Genomic DNA, 16854 nt, shown 5'->3' with positions numbered 1-16854 from the left:
ATTACAAACTCTGGATTAATGTGTATGATATTTTGTGGAACCACAGTGCCATCTTTTGGTAAGTTTTAGTATAGTTGGAAGAAAAACTTCTGAAACGAACTGACTTCACATTTATGCTTATGAATATAATTATCTACCTTTGAAATATATTTTTGTATTAAGGATTAAGCTAGCACTTTACCAAATATGTTTAAATCATCACTGCTTCTTCTGCATATGTCTGTGTGTGTGTTGGATATATTCTAACACGTAATGTTCCTTGCCTATTAAGTGATTTTGGTTTTGTTCTGTTAAAACCTGTAAACCAATGTTTATGTAAGACAATGTATGTGAACAGTGAATCGTGGTCTTAAAACTTTTCAAAACAATAGGAATAGTTTAATCTAGAGGTGTATGAATCTTGACTCATCCAGATCTTTAACCCGGTTCATTCAAATAACCTGTGAGTCGTCACTTGAGTCCTACTATCAGTGGTGGACAGTAACGGAGTAAATTTACTTGAGTACTGTACTGTATATATCTAGAGGATTTGTACTTTACTTGAGTATTAGATTTCTTTGGTACTTATTACTACTTGATTACATTTCCAAGACAAATACTTTTACTCGAGTTAATTTCTAGGAAGGCTGAAAAGTCTGCTCTTTTTTTTTTTTTTTTCTAAAATACTATTGGACACAAGCTGTGTTTGTCAAAGAAGGAAACCTATCACAGTGCACGCTCTCCACTGAGATCTACGTCAGTGATGTTGCTAAGTACACGTCCTGCGTCCGTGACGCATTAAAATCTGAAAGGACGCACTAAACTCACTATCCATGCGACCCGGGGATGCACCTCATTTTCCCCATGAAAAACGATACATTGTGAACATTAAACAACTCGTGTTTAATCACAGTAACTGGCAAAAGAAACCTTGTTGTTAGCAGACCGGACAAGCGCTGTTTCACCCCTCTGCGCATCTACTCGGTGCAGACGTGATCCCCTGTACAAAGTATCGCGACATGCTAATTTAGCCCGTCACCGCTGATTTCATTTCAACCAATGGCGTCGCACCCGTGGGGGATGTGTGTGTTTTAACACCCACACTTTTCCCGGTGAGAGGGTTCAACACCCACACTTTTTCTGCACTTTTGCACAAACGCTTCTCTTGCTATGTTAGATTTATTGTTCAGCTTGTGCTGATGATGCAGGAACTACCATAAGATACCAAATAATAGCCGGGCGTTTATTTGTCTCAACCACTTAACAGATCAGGCGTTTATTTGGGACAGGCGTTTAATTCCCTTCTCACAAAAATCCGGGATGAAAATGTCACAAACTTCTCCAGCTTCTCTGTGAATTCTCTGGAAACGGAGAGCAACCAAAAACAATGTCTGTAACGTTCTCTGATGATTATAAACGTTGATTACTCCTGATACGTTCAGTATACAGGTCGACACCAAACCACATGATGTGTTTTATAATGTTTTTATGTGTTTACAGCTGCTAATGTATGTAACGCTGTTACTGTGATGACACATGACAGTTAAATATTTAATCTGTCTATAATAACCACATCCTGACATGTAACTGTGATTTTTGATAATCGAAGTACTAATAATAACAATCACGGAGACAAAAAATTTACAAAGACTGCAGATCAGGATAAGAAGCTGCAACTGGCAGTGAGCAGCTCTCTTTTCTGTTAGCAGTGAAGTGACATAGTCCATGACAGAACATTATAAAATATGATAATGTATAAAATAACATTTAATGGTAAAAAAGAAAAAGTACAGTTGCAGTTCGCTTCTATTATAAATATTATAATTAAATGAATCAACCCCCCGACCCAAAATTGTTTTAAAAAAACACCACCACTACCACCACCACCACATCCATCCCCCACACTTTTGAAAAGCTTGCTACACCTTTGATTTCAACAATTAAAAATACGAACTTCATAGTAAATAAACCCACGTTTCCACTGCTCGATGCTGTGCTCATTTGTGTAGATTATGTTTTAACGTTTAGGGGACGTGCTGTAATGAAATAAATAAAACATAATCCGGTGGTGGTGATGAAAACTACATTGAATGGCAGCCGCCATTTTGTTATGCCCAAACGGCGTCTGCGCATACATTGCGCTTCCAACGAGATCCCGCTTTTTCTCGAGTAAGCAGGAAAAGGAGAACGCAAAAATGCCACCAAAGAAAAAGACAAAACCTATTGCAGGTCAGCAGACTATCTGAATTTTAGTAATTTATTTTGGTGCTATTTATGTTGCTACAACAATGCTGTTTGATTTGAATGTCATATGTCATGCCCCTGTGACAGTTGTTTTGCAATAAACTTTTCAGATTTGGAATTTTATTTGTTTAATTTCAGATACATTTTGAACATACATGAATATATCAGTTTATTATAACCATATCATACCACCATCAAAGGAGTTTAACACTCAATTAAATTTAAGAAATAGAATAATATAAGAAAGAAATACATTTTTTTTACTGGGGAGTCAGGACCCATTGAATTTCCCAGGGACCCACTCAACTCACCACCTGTGGGTCCCAGGGACTCACTACATTGAAAACCTATCAACATCACTGCTATGTAAAAGCGGAAATACGTCATCCCTCCCCATAAGGATACCACCAAAGTAACCACGCTCTCGACTGCGTTTGTCAACACAAAACCGCGACAATGGCTGCATCAGATGTAGTTTTTTGTAAAGCAGTGATTCTCAACCAGTGGTCTGGGGGCAACATTGGTCTTTGAGGGGGTTCCAGTTCCCAACTTAGCTAAATGATAGAGAGTTAGTTGGACGGTGCAGGTTCATTTGGTTACATTTGGTTTAATGATTGTTAATAAACATCTGCATCTGCAGCATCTGCTGTCCTCCTGTGATCCCATTCATTGTATTTGTTTTTATAGGCGCTTCTGCAGGCTTTATATAACATTGTGGTTCTAAAAGCAAGCACATCAGTGCAGGTGGTTTCAAAGAGTTAATTCTCAGAAACAAGAGTTAAAAGGTCCTTAAATTAATTTAGAAAAAATTATAGTAATTCATTGATGTGAAAAATAAGAAATTTACTCTTACTCTTACTTTTACTTAAAGTAAATTTAAAAGCATGGACTTTTGGATACTTAAGTACCTTTAAAAGCAAGTACTTTTTTACTCTTACTTGAGTAACATGTCGACTGAGCTACTTTTACTTGTTACGGAGTAAATTTTGACCAGTAGTATTTGTACTCTTACTCAAGTACTGGGGTCGAGTACTCTGTCCATCTCTGCCTACTATAATCAAACGAAAATGATAAATAGCGTTGCACAGAGCAGTATACATAGCAAGTGTGTAGCCCACTAGCCCCAGGCTTGCTACAAGCTTGATACAAGTTTTTTTTGGGCCTCAGAATGCCGTACTGAACTGTTAACTATCTGATGTCTTAATACAGTGCAATACTGCCCCCTGTGGAAGCATATATGAATGTAGACCTAACTCCCATTTCACTTTCGGTTTTGGGGAGAAGGAGGGCACATGGCTTGTGCTGCAAATGTTTCTCATCTTTCTCTGTGTGGGGGCTCAGGACGCAGCCTTGGGGGGGGCACTGCAGTTGAGGGTGTGGCTGCTGAAGTGCCAAATTACGATCTTCACCACCTGTGGTCTGCTGGTCAGAAGTGAAGAAACTCAGCCCCAGATCCCTGAGCTTGGCGACCAGTCTAAGGGGAACTATGGTGTTGAATGCCGATCTGAAATCAATGAACAGCAAACGTGCATAGTTCCCTTATAAAACTGAATCCAAAGTAACCCCTGTCACTGATCATTCATGTTGTGCAAACCACAATGACTTTTTGATTCCAGTTGGCAGACCGATAGGTGTGTAATGTGAACAAGGCATTAGTATCTCCAGTCAGTTTAGTGCAGATGGAGCCTGAAGCATCGGTGCTTTTGGTTGCTGGTTAGCTACCTAATGTAGCTTCAGCTTCAGCTCTTCAAACAGTGTATAAACGGTTGTCCTGATCAAAGTTTAAGGACTTCCTTTCGATGTTGTTTATACAGTTCAGTTCTAGAAATCCTTGAGGAAGTTGAAATGGTCCTTGAGAAAATTCCAGATGTTGCAGAGGAGGTTCTTAAATTCAGACATATGGGACCCTGCTATAGGACCCAACACCTTACTGCCTTACATGACCAAAGGGCATGGCATTGTCTCCCAGCTACCTCAGTACTACGTGATGCGTGAACCACCACAACGCTCTACACCTCAGATTTTCTCACAAGAAAACTCAAATATGTCTGACCTCACCAGATTCCTAGCTAGACATGAGTTGCTCACTGGAGGACTTACAGTTTAGTTTGAGTTTAGTGACAAGCCAGGTGACTACAGCGCATGGAAATCCTTGTTCGAGAACACCACTTAAAGTTTACACCTAACAGCTCGCAAAGAGCTTGACCTCCTGACCAAATGGTTAGGTGATGAATCCTCATGTCACGTTAAACATCTGAGCAGCGCTCACTAACAACCCTTCCACTGGACTGAACAAAGTGTGGAAGAGGCTACAAGAGTGTTATGGCTCTCCTGAAGCCTAGAAAAGGCTCTGTTTGATAGGCTGGAAAGCTTACCCAGAATTACAAATAAGAACCCTCATCTACTACGTGACCTTGGCGACCCTCTTTCAGAGATAGATTCTGCCAAGAGCGGAGGCCATATACCATGATAACTATACCTTGATACATCACATGGTATCCATCCCATAGTAGACAAACTTCCATTTGGCCTGCAAGAGAAATGGATGACACATGGCACGAAGTACAAACAAGAACGCTTGGTATCATTTCCTCCATTCACTGTCTTCGCAACCTTCATTAGAAATGAAGCCAAGATGAGAAACAACCCCAGTTTCAGGTCTCCAACTCCATCATCCAGTGCAACATTCAAAGCTGTTTGACAAATATTTAAGGAGGCATGACAGAACAAGAATGCCCGTCTCAGTTAACAGAACAGAAGTGGTCACCTCTGAAAAAAGACAAAATGCAGATAAAGGAGTTGAGGACCCTAGCAAAGAGTGTCCCATCCACAGAAAATCCCACCCTCTCAAAAAATGCAGGGCTTTCCAGGAGAAGCCTCCTGAAAAACGTAGGGTTTTCCTGAAACACTGGTCCCGCACCATGGACATCGCACACCGTCAAAGAGCCCATCACCAATCGTGGCGAGGAGCGAGAGACAGCATCACCCATTGCAACCTCCACATGTATACAGGAGTGGAAATGAGATTGGTGGACACTCATGTGCCAAGATCTGCCTGGTCAACATCTATCCCAAAGGTCGCCATGACAAACAACTCAGAGCCTATGCAATACTAGAAAATCAAAGCAGTAAGTCTCTGGCCAGATCTTCTGTCTTTGACATCTTCAGTATTTCTAAGAACTCTTCCCCATACACTCCGAGGTCACTGGGAGAAGAGCAAGCAATTTCTTTGTGGAATCAGCTGATGATAAATCCAACCTTCCATTGCCGACGCTTATTGAATGTGACATGCTTCCTGGCAAAATGAAATCCCAACCCCTCAAGCTGCTCGCCACCATCCTCACTTGGAGGACATCGCTGTAGAGATTCCCACTCTCAAACCTCAGGCAGCTATCCTACTGCTACTTGGGAGAGATGTTATTCAAGCTCATAAGGTGCTTGAACAGCGTAATGGGCCCCCAACTACTTCTATCGCACAGACGTTAGCTCTGGGGTGAGTTATTGTTGGTGACATTTGTCTGGGTGGGACTCACAAACCCGGTCATATAAATATTCTCAAGACAACCATCCTGGACAATGGGCGACCAAGCTGTCTCTTCCCATGCCAAAACAGCATCCAAGTAAAGGAAAGCTTCAGCTGTTAAGGTCGTCACAAGATTAACTCTCACATTTCTAGCCAAAGAAACAGGCTAGTCAAGGCCGACACTATGGGAGAAACAATATTTCAATGCACAAGTGCAGATGAAAAACTTGCCTTCTCAATAGAAGAACAAGCCTTCCTGCAGATAATAGAGAAGGACATCCACTGCCTTTCCGCTCTCTAAGACCACACCTACCCAACAACAAACAGCAAGCCAGCCAACGCCTTGCCTCGGTTTGTCGAACGCTGGAAAAGTGACCTAAAATGAAACAACATTTTGTGGACTGCAGAACTTATTTGACAATGGACATGCAGAACCACCGCCACCATTAAAGGAACAAAAGGAATGCTGGTATCGCCCCTTCTTCAGAGTTTATCACCTAAACAAGCCAGACCAAGTAAGGTTGATCTTTGACTCCAGCGCAGAGCATCAGGGTGTGTCTCTAAACGACATCTTTCTAACCCTAACCTCAGCCATAGTCTGCTAGGCGTCATCATGCGGTTCCACGAGGAGCGAATGGCAGTCACAGCTGAGGTCAAGCAGATGTTCCACTGTTTCTTAGGGCAGGAGGATCACAGGAACTTCTTACGTTTGCTTTGGCACCGCAACAACGACATGGAGGAACCCACAGAGGAGTACAATTCGGAGTACGGAGTACATGTCTTTGGAAACAGCAGATCACCTGCTTAGGCAATCTATGGGCTAAGGAAGGCTTCGCAAGATCAAGGGGAGGACAGCTGTAGTACAAGACGGTTTGTGGAACGACATTTCTATGTCGACGATGGCCTTATCTCATTCTCTCATTCGTATCAGATGGAGAGGCTATTGCTCTCCTCAAGAATGCACAAGAGACACTGGCTGCATCCAATCTGAAGCTCCACAATGTTGCCTCCAATAGCATCAACGTAATGAAGGCATTACCTAGGGAGGACCTCACAAAGGGCCTAAAGGACCTTGAACTTCCCACCCATGCAACAAAGTCTTGCAATAAGTTGGGACTTCGCCAGAGACGACTTCACCGTTCAGGTGTCTGCCATAGAGAAGCCTTATATATGCAGAGGTGCATTGTCAACCATAAATATATATGACTTTGCGGCCCCAGTCAGCATTCAAGACAGGGCCTTGCTGATAGAACTCACCACAGAGAACTGCGAATGGGATGACCCACTCCCTGAAACGAGGTTATGGATGCAGATGGTGAAGAGTGAACTTGAATTTGTGTTTGGCAAGGCCAAACTGGCACCGCAACCAGGAGTAACAATCCCAGCTGTTCTGGCTGTGGAAATCGCAGACATGCTTGCCGAGGAGATGGACGTCCAGTTCCAATCTGTGCGGTTCTTTACCGACAGCAAATCATACTTGGCTACATACTGTAACGTGGTCGGTGCAGGGGAAGGTAATGGTCTGCTTTCAGTGGTGGTAGCTCCGGTTAGCTCAGACGACATGGCAGGCAGCATGTGGAATTTCCGCATATACTTTTATTCCACTGTAACTTACAGACCATACCAAGCCAGGTCGCTACGGCACTAGTTATCACACGCATACATGCCTTGACACACATAGGCCGAGGATCATACACCTATACATCACAATATAAAATAAGATAAAAGGGTGGTCTTCACTCCGCTGGCAGCATTGCTACGCATGGTGGAGTGGAAGCACATCAACTCTTCTTCTAGGTATATGTTACATTATCCACTTAACAAAAGGAGGCGCCACCTAGTGGAGCTACATTCAATAACTCCGACTGTTACAATACGCAACAAATCCAGAAGGTTCTATGCTTTGTGAGCAATCGTGTTCAGAGAATCAGAGAGTCATCCCGACCAGAACAACGGAACCAAATTCCCACAGACATGAACCCAGCCGACCATGCTTCAAGGTCAATCCCTGCAAACATCTTGATGTCCTGCAAGTGGCTTAACCCTTTAGGCGACAGAGTCGCACATTTGCGACACACCACGGTACTGAACAAAACAGCTGTTTTCTCCCACTAGAGTGTTACATGTCGTTCATACTCCCTACCACTAGTTGGCAGACATCCTATACTTAGACCTTAGCTCATAAAAACGTCTTGCTTCAATGCAAAATGTTCGAGGAAGTCCCATGCAAACTGTGGGGTGAGAGAGCGGAGACAGTGCGCCAGGAAGCCATTTTGCTGAAGGGGTATTGCTGGATTCAGAAGTTATTGAGACGAAATAAACGACAATGGCATGCAAAAAGTTGACACTTAGGGAAGTGATTGAGCTCCTATTCGGTGATTCTGATTCTGAAGTGGAAAATCTAGCTTTGGGAGATGACGGTCGGTTGATTAGTGAGCTTGCTAGTCGCGGTGCGTCTTTGCATAGCAATGGCGGTGCCGCGCAGAGCGAGGGAAGCGCACAAGCACTAACACACGATCCTTTGCCCAATAGGTGGGAATGGAAATGATACACCAACTCGTAGTATCAGTAGGGAAGCGAATGGATGTGGCAGAAGTAGCGGTGGTGGTGAGAATAGCGCTGGGTGTCAGCGTTAGTGTTCACTCTTTCCACCGCGACGGTCACGTAGCCTCCATCCGCGGCAGCGGTGCAGCTATGCGCCGCAGCAGTGTTCACGAAGCACAAAGCACACACGAGTCCAACTCTCACAACACTAGAGGAGATAGCAGGGGGAGACGTGGGCAAAGTGTTCGTAGAAAGGCTGATGGGTGTGTGGCGGCACGAGGTGCGTGCTCTGGACGGCACTCAGTTATTACGGCATTTCACGCCAAACAACGCCACCCTGGGGGTTTCACCCAGGGACCTTTTTACCTTTTAAAGGACAACTTGTAATGAAAATAAGGCACTCAGGTCCGTTTCACAATGAGGCAGAGACCACATAACTGGGTACAAAACATTTATTTATTTTAGTTCAAATAGTCTTAAAAATGTATTAAGAAGTCACTCACTGGGGCAAAAATGGGGACCAATCAGGGCTGAGACTTAGTGGGGGGAGATGGGTCCAAAACAAAGGGGATCCCAGGAACACCACACGTGAAGTAAATAACAGTGAAGCAAAATCAACCTAAAAAGTGCAAAACACAAGAGGGACACCGCCACCAGGACACCAATCCACCACCATAGGCTCAGCACCTGAATGGGGGAAATCAGAGGACAGCAGGTGAGAACACTAACATTAAATACAATGAATCAAACAAGAAATCCAAGACTTAATCTTACATCTAAGATTTGATACAACTAAAATAGAATTAAGATTTACATCAAATGAAATTCACCTGCAACCTGCAAAGACCAAAATAACCATAAATCTAACAAATCAGAATTACAGGTTGCAGTGAGACCAATTATTACAAAAGAAAATAAAGAAAAGATCATAAACTACTAATCACAAAGAATGGAATAAATTCTCCCACTGTACTCTCTCAAACACACGCACACACACAAAACAAGTGACAGGGTTGACAGTACACGGTTCAGTATGGGATTGCCGAGCAACGATTAGGCCACGGCAACGCTTAAAGAAAGCCTGGACGAAGGCTAACACTTTTAGCCAGCTGTAGTGAGCAGCCAGGAGCCAGACAGACAGCGTTGAAGCCCCGCAACCTCGGATGCAAATAAAAGTCTGTGTCAGCGCAGTGTGAGGCCAAGCAATGAGTCGAAGCAATAGCTACGTAAAGCAATGCAGCTGTTAGCAGCACGGCAGCTAGCGGTGAGGCAAAGCAGCGAAGCAAAGCAGCGAAGTGAAGCCAAGCAAAGCAAAGCAGCGAAGTGAAGCAAGGCAAAGCAAAGCAGCGAAGTGAAGCAAGGCAAAGCAAAGCAGCAGCGATTTCTTGCAGGTTAGCGGTTGCTATGCCGCTACACAGGTGTCTTTAGCCTACAATAAGAGAACAGATATTAGCAACTTACGAGTGGCTGGAGGAGGAAGCTACAGTCACTGTGCTACATACCAGTCAGGCAATCACGGTCGGCACGGTGTGGAGCAACACGATCCGCTACACAGCAACCAGTAGCGGACATTAAGCAGCACACACCCAGCAGCGAGCAACGTGCGGCCAGCAGCAACACCCAAGCAAGCCTGCTAAAATAAAATGACCACCATGAAAACTGGAGAGACAACGTGAGACCAGACTATAGTCGCAACCGGCAGCCTACCTGCAACCAAGTGAAGGCGGAAGTGAAGGGCGCCAGGAAGTCACGTGACCCAGGCTCTGTCAGGCAAGAGGACAACCAGGTGCCCTATGCCTGCCTTTATAAGGTGCTCCCTCACAGTGATTGGCTGGAAAGAGCCACACAGCTGAAACCCATCAAACGCTCCTTCATACTGCTACAATCTACCCCCATCAATTGAATCGTCGTCCCGACGATGAACTAGCCAGCAATGAGCCAAGAACAATTACCGCCACGGTCGAAATAAAGCGGCAACTGCGTTAGACACTGGGCCAGGAAGGTTTACACCTCTTTGTACCATCCCACCTGCGGACCGTGGGAGATGGGCATTGGAATGTTGACCTGCAGTAGATCTAGTGGTCCGCCGTGCAGCCACTTCTTCAACAAGGAGGGAAGGACCCATCTCAGAAGCAGGATCCACTGCTAAGAGTGGCACAGAAGGAGCGTGGTCAGACTGTGGAAGCAATAACTGGGGGGTGATTTGAGTCACAGCTGCGGCTTGGTGGGAAGTGGTCAGAGAATGCTCTGACCTCAGGAACAACAAATCGCCATCACATGACAGCTCATCCTCTGACTGAGGCTGCTCAGCAGACAGAAGAGAGACAGCGGTACTACCTGGAGGGTCGACCCCAACCACAGCCTTCAGCAGAGTACGATGGACCTGCCTGGCTCTGGTTGGATCATCCCTTGGGGCTATGGTGTAAACTGGCCCCCCTTCCTTCGGTGCCCTCAAAACACGATACACAACCGAGGCCCACTGATCCTGGATCTTATGGCGCCCCCGAACAGTAAGATCTCGCAACCACACCAACTGGCCCTCCTTTAGGGGAATGTCACGGACAGATTGGTCATGATTCCTCTTCCGACGTTCTGCCGCAGCCTTCAACCTGTCCCGAGCTCCCTCGAAAGCCATCTGCAAGCGTGTTTGGTGCTCCTGGAGCCACTCGTGAACACTGCCACCAACAGGATCTTGAACACGGCCTAACAGAAAATCAACTGGGAGTCTAGGCTCTTGGCCAAACATCAAGAGGAAAGGAGACTCACCGGTGGCTTGATGCGGGGTGGTGTTGTAGGCATACAAAACTTGGGGCAGACAGGAACTCCAGTCATGCTTACGTGACACTGGTAGCGTACGCAACAAGTTGTGAAGCGTGCGATTAAAACGCTCACATTGCCCATTCCCCGACGGATGGTATGGCGTAGTGCGAGACTTCTCTATGCCATACAAAGCACAAAGCTGCTGAATGAGGGAACTCTCAAAATTTCGCCCCTGGTCCGAATGTATTCGGGCCGGGACACCAAATTTTGAGAACCATTCAACTACTAACACTCGAGCTACAGTGGTGGCTCGTTGATCCCGGGTCGGAACAGCCAACGTGTACTTACTGAAAACGTCAGTCATTACAAGGACGTCTTCCATGCCGTTCCGGCTGGGCTCCAGAACAGTAAAATCAATGGCGAGGATCTCGTTAGGCCGAGATGCCAGCAAGTGCCCCATGAAGGTACGGGCAGTCGGTTGACTCTCCTTGGCAACCTGGCATCTCTCGCATGCCTGGCACCACTGTGCCACCTCAGCCGACATGCCTGGCCAGTAACACCGCTGCCGCAGGAGCTCTAAGGTTCTCTCGACCCCCTGATGACCATGCCCCTGGTGAACCTCATTCAGCACGTCTGCTTTTAAAGCAGCAGGTAACAACAACTGAAACACGGCTTCTGCCCCGTCCGGCCGGAAAACCTGGCGATACAACACACCATTCTCCTCCACCAACCGATCCCACTGCCTAAGCAACACCAAGGCTAAGTGAGACGCATTCTTGCGCTCCTCTTTATTTGGATGTTGTTTACGCCTCCAGAAAACCAGAACTTCTTTGATGACGGGGTCGTTATACTGGAGGGTGACAATGTCAGAGGGGGGATGATGGGGCAAGGCTGCAACGGCAGCTTGTGTTGCACCCACCTTTTGCACCTGCAAGGCCTGTTGCAACGGCTTAGGGAGCAGTGTGCCACGGACCATCGTTTGCATGTCCTGTGGCTCAGGGGGATGCTGGCGGGAGAGAGCATCCGCGTTCTTATTGCTTCGGCCAGAGCGATATTTAAGTTCAAAATCAAAGGATGCCAGTTGGGCTGCCCAGCGTTGCTCAGTGGCCCCCAGCTTAGCGGATGACAGGTGGCTTAAGGGGTTGTTGTCGGTGTAGACAACACATTTGTGGCCCAACAGATACTCCCGAAACTTTTCGGTCATCGCCCACTTGAGTGCCAAAAACTCCAACTTCATGGAGCTGTAGTTTTGCATGTTGCGCTCAGTGGGCCTCAAACCACGGCTTGCATAGGCTATAGGCCTCACCTTACCGCCCTGCTCTTGTGATAACACAGCCCCAAGACCTCCATAGCTGGCATCCACTTCCAAAATAAATGGGAGCGTGAAGTCTGCATAAGCCAGAACAGGTGCCGATGTGAGCCTGGCTTTGAGTGCCTCGAAGCTACTGTGGCACTCCTCTGTCCAGCGACCAGAAAGTGTCTGATCAGCCCATTGGACTTTGGGCCTGCCAGTTCTGCCACCAGCTTATGCAGAGGTGCAGCCAGCCTTGCAAAACCATCTACGAAGCGGCGGTAATAACTGGCAAAGCCAAGGAACGAGCGCAGCTCAGATGGAGTGGCAGGGGGTGGCCAGCTGGAAACGGCCTCGATCTTACTAGGATCAGTTGAAACACCTTTGTCAGAAATGACATGGCCCAAGTAACTGACTTCCTGTTGAAAGAAGGCACACTTACTGAGCTTCACCTTTAGCCCTTCCCGCTGCAGACGCCCCAGCACCACACTCAACCTCTCCAGATGTTGCTCGATGGTAGAGGAGAAGACCACGATGTCATCCAGATAGAGCAGCAGAGACTGGCACTGCTGGTCACCAAAAATCCGCTGCATCAACCTCTGGAAGGTGCTGGGAGCGTTGCAAAGCCCAAAGGGCATACGGTTCCACTCAAAGAGGCCAAAGGGAGTACAAAAGGCAGTTTTGGAACGATCAGACTCTACCACAGGGACCTGATTATATCCGCTGGCCAGGTCCATGGTCGAAAACCAACGGGCCCCAGTCAAGGCATCTAAAGACTCGTCTATACGGGGCAACGGAAAAGCATCCTTCCTGGTTTTCCCATTAAGGAGCCTGTAATCAACACACATACGAACAGTGCCATCCTTCTTCTTGAAGAAAACAATTGGAGAGGCATAGGGGCTGCTGCTCTCCCTAATGACCTGAGCACTTAGCAGTTGGTTAATATGGTCTTTAACAACCTCATACTCAGATGGAGGGATGCGGCGGTAGCGTTGCTTCACTGGGACATCATCCAAGAGGGGGATCTCATGGGAAATCAGGTCAGTACAACCAAGGTCCCCGTCATGGGCCGAAAAGATGGAACTGTACTGACCAAGAAGAGCCCTCACCTTATCCTGTACTTCAGCAGGCAAATGACCCAAATCAATGGCTGCTATCGAATCCTGCACTGGTGGGGAGACCGACTGAGAAGCCACTGTAGCCACCAAAGTTGGCACCTCAGTAACACCAGCAGGCAAGCTGACAACACGCACCTCGTCTAAGGTGCCAACAACTGCATGAGGATAGAGCAACACATCGGAAGCGCCGACATTCACAATGGGAATGTAGGCTGTGCCCCGTACCACCGGCACAAGGGCAGGAGAATCCAGCAGTTCGGCTGGCAGGCCAGAGTCTAATGGTTCAAACACAGTGCTGCCAGAGTACTGCTGCGAGCAGGTGGCCGCAACAATCTTCAGCACCCCACCTGGGATACGACAAGCCCTTTTGCCACGAACCTTTACCTTCCCTGCGCTCTGATCAATCTCAACATTGGCTTGATGACACTTTTGCAGAGCCTGCATGACACGCTTGGGGACCTCAGACACCACCGGCAGGTCGAACAACGCCAGGCCATGATGCCCAAACAACTCCCTGTAGCACTTACGTATAACATTCATCCCTAGAACACCTGGAACCTGGGAAGACATACAGCCAGGAGGATCCTTGACCACCAAAATCCCACAACCTGGCAACCTCTTACCACAAAGCTCCACGTCTAGCTCAAGGTAACCAACATAGGGGATAGCCAGGCCATTGGCTGCTCTAAGCTGCAGCCAGTGACACGATTTCAGGCGTTCTTGGCCCCATGGCTCAAAGTGCTGTTGAAAAAGAGACTCTGTAATGGTTGACACCATAGACCCTGTATCTATCAGACAAGAAACGGCAATGCCGCCCATGCTCACATCTAAATGGGGACAAGACGACATGAGCTTGGACACTTCCACGTCACCTACACCCCTGGAGCCCGTAACTGCCCCGCCCAAACTGTGGCTCTGCAGCTCGGCGGGCACTAGTTTTCCGGCACCTGGGCAGGGTGGAATGGCCTGTTTGACTGGGAGGCTGGCAAAGGATGCTGAACACGGAAAGGGACACGGGCCGCATCACACTCCCTAGCAATGTGACCTGGTTGCTGGCATCGCCGACAGATTATGGGACCACGAGAAGCTACTCGGCTATGCTGCCGAGGGCCCTGCAAATGGGAAATGCTCTGAGTCAGTTGATTCAACTGCTCCTGCTGTAACTTTAGCATTTCACGCAACTCACGCAGCTCGGGTATTGGTGGGGAACCAACACCTCTCTGGCTACTACCCTGAACCACACACTGAGCACCGAAGATAGAAGGGACAGATTGACTCCGACCCCTAACACCCCCGGGTAAGCCCTCGCGTTCCCACCTGATGGCCTCACTCCTAACCTCAAGTAAGGTAGCGGTAGGCTGCCGGCGCACAAACTGTTTCAGCTCACGACGAAGGGCCCCATCCAGCACATGCTCCACAAACTGGTCACGTAACAAAACCTCTGCATTGGGTATGCCACTGGGTGCACGCTGCTTCACAGTTGTCATGAGACTCATCAACACAAGTGAAAACTCTAACAGGGTCTCGCTTTCTTGCTGCCGTCGAGAAAAAAAGGCTTCTTGTAAAGCTACATAGGACTCTACGCACCCATATAGCTCCTGTAGCACCTCTATGATTTTATCTGGATCGGAACGCTCTCCACTGGAACGGTACTTAATCTCCTCACGTGCCTCACCTTCCAAGTGGTCAAATAAGAAGAATGCCTGATCGGATGTAGACAAGTGACGTGCTCTCATACAAGCTTGAACCTCCTCCAACCACTCCGTTAACCCCATCCCTAACTTTCCCCTAAATGTGGGACATTTTCGGTCTCGGGGCACAAAAATCAGTCGCTCTGTTAAAGGAGCACTGGCAGTAGAAGAAGCAGGTGTATGAGAAACTGGGGGCGCTGTGCTAGGGCCAGGCACGGCCGCAACCTGTTCCTGTCTCAGCCTCTCGTTATCTGCTCTTAGCTGAGCGACAACTTCCCTCAGTTCCTGCAATTCTGCCTCCATGACAACCTGTAACAACTAAAGCTTTCCTACCGTAAGGATGAGACCAGGGAAAAAGGGAAGAAGGAGGGCAGGCTCCTCACAGGACTCTTCTCAAATCCAAGAAATCGACTGCTGCTTTGCCTCGGAAGAAGAACACAGGTCAGACACCAACACTTAAAATGCTTGACACTCCAAATGGTAACACTGTCACAGATTCTCATTCAAAGAAAAAAACAAAATACCAGAATATGCGTCTCTGCTCTCAAATTGCAAATCCTGCCAACAACGCCAGATTGTGGCGGCACGAGGTGCGTGCTCTGGACGGCACTCAGTTATTACGGCATTTCACGCCAAACAACGCCACCCTGGGGGTTTCACCCAGGGACCTTTTTACCTTTTAAAGGACAACTTGTAATGAAAATAAGGCACTCAGGTCCGTTTCACAATGAGGCAGAGACCACATAACTGGGTACAAAACATTTATTTATTTTAGTTCAAATAGTCTTAAAAATGTATTAAGAAGTCACTCACTGGGGCAAAAATGGGGACCAATCAGGGCTGAGACTTAGTGGGGGGAGATGGGTCCAAAACAAAGGGGATCCCAGGAACACCACACGTGAAGTAAATAACAGTGAAGCAAAATCAACCTAAAAAGTGCAAAACACAAGAGGGACACCGCCACCAGGACACCAATCCACCACCATAGGCTCAGCACCTGAATGGGGGAAATCAGAGGACAGCAGGTGAGAACACTAACATTAAATACAATGAATCAAACAAGAAATCCAAGACTTAATCTTACATCTAAGATTTGATACAACTAAAATAGAATTAAGATTTACATCAAATGAAATTCACCTGCAACCTGCAAAGACCAAAATAACCATAAATCTAACAAATCAGAATTACAGGTTGCAGTGAGACCAATTATTACAAAAGAAAATAAAGAAAAGATCATAAACTACTAATCACAAAGAATGGAATAAATTCTCCCACTGTACTCTCTCAAACACACGCACACACACAAAACAAGTGACAGGGTTGACAGTACACGGTTCAGTATGGGATTGCCGAGCAACGATTAGGCCACGGCAACGCTTAAAGAAAGCCTGGACGAAGGCTAACACTTTTAGCCAGCTGTAGTGAGCAGCCAGGAGCCAGACAGACAGCGTTGAAGCCCCGCAACCTCGGATGCAAATAAAAGTCTGTGTCAGCGCAGTGTGAGGCCAAGCAATGAGTCGAAGCAATAGCTACGTAAAGCAATGCAGCTGTTAGCAGCACGGCAGCTAGCGGTGAGGCAAAGCAGCGAAGCGAAAGCAGCGAAGTGAAGCCAAGCAAAGCAAAGCAGCGAAGTGAAGCAAGGCAAAGCAAAGCAGCGAAGTGAAGCAAGGCAAAGCAAAGCAGCGAAGTGAAGCAAGGCAA

General features: G+C 46.9%; 1 long non-coding RNA gene across 1 annotated transcript; it reads right to left on the bottom strand.

Annotated features, from left to right (window-relative positions):
* Positions 1-8726: 8726 nt before the first annotated feature.
* LOC115593028 (uncharacterized) lies at positions 8727-9909 on the bottom strand. The gene is made up of 2 exons (XR_003986249.1): positions 9793-9909; positions 8727-9719 (listed from the first exon to the last, which is right to left on the bottom strand). It is a non-coding gene; the product is annotated as an uncharacterized LOC115593028 (long non-coding RNA).
* Positions 9910-16854: the final 6945 nt, after the last annotated feature.

This window comes from Sparus aurata, chromosome 12 (genome assembly GCF_900880675.1).
Source record: "Sparus aurata chromosome 12, fSpaAur1.1, whole genome shotgun sequence".
Taxonomy (NCBI): Eukaryota; Metazoa; Chordata; class Actinopteri; order Spariformes; family Sparidae; genus Sparus; species Sparus aurata.
The sequence above is the reverse complement of the archived record's forward strand: the minus strand, read 5'-3'. Positions and strand labels throughout refer to the sequence as shown.